We start from the raw sequence: 2,851 nt of genomic DNA on the forward strand, positions 1-2,851 counted from the left end.
CGCGCCCCCCTCTCTCTCTCTCTCTCTCTCTCTCTCTCTCTCTCTCTCTCTCTCTCTCTCTCTCTCTCCCATATGCTCCATCAGCCTTGTGTTGTATAGTAGTTAATGGTAGAATTGACTCTGTTCTTTTTTTAAGCAGCTTTGGATGATCTGTCATGTTTTTATGCCCCACCCGACCCTTTGTGTAACACTCTTCCAATTAAAGTTGGTTTATTCTCTAATAATCGTGAGACGGCTTGATCTTCAGTGACTGGGTGTGTGTGATGCTTTGTGTTTGTGGGGGGTTTGATGGGATGGTTGCACTCAGGGTCCAAAATTCAAGGTGCATTCAGTAGTTGTTTAGTTAGCGTTAGCATCACTGTTGTAGCAGTGATGTTAGATGCTGCAGTAGCATTCGTCAGCGTGACACATTCATGCTAGCATCTACACGTGATAATGAATCCTTTACCTGTCCAGGACAAAAGAAGCAGCTTGGGTGTCACTACTCAGGATTCTCTCTGACATTAAACTGTATGCCAGTGTCTGCCAAACCATTGTTTACACCTTTAGTCACTCTTTCTTCTGGCTTTAGGGCTTTTTTGCTTCTTTGGTCATACAGGTACTGATTCATGATAAAGCAAGATACTCGTTCCATTGTCTAATTTTCACTCTTCACATTAAACTGCTCTACAAGAGGTTTCCTCATTCGTTTAGTGAAACACTGCGGGTCATTTCAACATGAGCTTCGCTGAGGTGATTTGCACCAGGGTTAATAGGGTTTTTCCCCATTCATCTCGATGGTCTTAAGTGTCCCATTTGACCTGAATTCACCATATAATTAAAACAGTTTGTGTATGAAATGATTACGTGCAATCTTCATCTCCTGTGAGCATGCACCATTCAGATGACTAAACAAAAACACTATTTATTTCTTTATGCGTAAAACTAAAAACAATAAATAAAAAAGCACCAAACTGCTGAATGCACCTTTAATGCACGCCAAGCTCCAAATGCATGTAAAAATTGGCATTGGTCAATAAAATAAAGTGACTTTGGCTGGAAGCTGAAATATATGCATGATACAAGTGATAGTCCACTACAACAACAAAAACACAATATTACAATATTCATTTATATTCATATGCATTCTGAGTTAGATGGTTTTAGTGTTTTTCTTGCTTTAACTGGAGATTCTCAACCATTTTTATTCATTGTAAAAGTACTACTGAAGTTCTCCCGAGGCCGTTTTTATTTCAGTCAGTCGCTGTGCTGTGACTGAACAATCAGAATACGGAGAGCTGTGAAATACAACAAAAACCTTGCAAGACCTTGAGAGTGTTGTGATGTCTGAGAGCACACAAGCTGTTTTTGTGTCCTGCTGCGTGACACAGTGTACTCTTTAAGGTCATCCTGCTGTGCGGCTCCATTAAATATAGCGCAGAACAGGAGATTTCTGTCTCTTTATGGTATTTGCTCATTACTCTTGATAAAGTTGAAGCCTTAAGTGTGACGATGTGTCCTCAGACATCTTTGACATTCATGTCGTCAGCCATTTCTGATGTAGTTGAGTAGGATACTGTAAAGAACATGATTTTGCATTCATAAGAGTTGGAACAGTAAAGGAAGAGGCTCAACATAACTGGTAATAATAGTCATTACAAACACTACACACATGGGCAATTCACAGGCTTTACCAGTGACAGCCAACTACATGGAAACTTTTCTTTTTAAATAATATGCATGTGTGTCTCATGACTTCCAGTCTGTTGTGCATGGAGAGGTGCGTCTAAATCTAGCTTGATGGGGTCACTTGCACGCTTCCCGTTCGTCTGATGGCTCAGGTGATCTGGACTGACTCTTCACTGGTGTTCTGTGTGTTTCATGCTCGTCTTGTCCGCTCTGTGCTGTGTCTGCAGCGCGGCCCGTAACACAGATGATGGGCTGTTTGCCAAGGGTCTGGTGTCACGGCCAGCTCTTCCTCTGCTGAAAGATAGAAGGGAGTCTGATGAACACCAGCACGTAGACTCTCTTATCATCTTCTGGAGTCTCTGACACACTTTCATCTGCATGCAAAAAGACCTCCGTGACAGACCAGAGAAACTCTCAGCTTCACATCTGCACTACGGTGTGTCAGTTTTACTGAAATGAAAATCATACCGTCATTTACTCACACTCATGTTGTTTCAGACCTGTATGAATTTCTTTCTTCTGGTGAACACAAAACGTGTTTTGATGAAAGCGTGTAAGCAAACAGTTGCTGGTATAGCCATGACTACCATAGTATGAAAAAACACTGGACGTCAATGGCTGCGGTCAGCTCTTTGGTTACACACATTCATCAAAACATCATCTTTTGTGCTCAGCAGAAGAAACAAACTCATACAGGTCTGAAACAACATGAGAGTGAGTAAATGACGATATGATTTTCATTTTTGGGTTTTAACCTTTGCAAACTAAACTCTGAACCTAATGGTAAATTGGCTGTTTGGGGAAATCACTGCTAGTTCCTCTGTAGTTACATGAGCTTTATGTTTCAAACATACTAACATTGTTTCTCAGTCTGAAAGCTCAGTTGACTCTCATTAGCATCTAATCAAACAGCATCTTTAATTAATTGTCATTCAAACACAAAGGATATTTGATGGATCTGTATGTTCTAACTGTATTATTCACAAAATGTGCATTGCTCATTCACAGGAATGCTGCTTTCATTCTTCATTTCCTGTTCCAAGGGAAAATAAATTATTAAGGTAGAGAAATGAAAAACATCTATTTTTCTCTTATCTCTCTTATCTATTCTCTTATTCTCTAATCTAGGAGAAAACAGACAAATAGTACAAAGGTTGTGTGTGTGTGTGTGTGTATGTGAGAG

The sequence above is a fragment of the Sinocyclocheilus anshuiensis genome, unplaced genomic scaffold (genome assembly GCF_001515605.1).
Source record: "Sinocyclocheilus anshuiensis isolate Anshui unplaced genomic scaffold, SAMN03320099.WGS_v1.1 scaffold1518, whole genome shotgun sequence".
Taxonomy (NCBI): Eukaryota; Metazoa; Chordata; class Actinopteri; order Cypriniformes; family Cyprinidae; genus Sinocyclocheilus; species Sinocyclocheilus anshuiensis.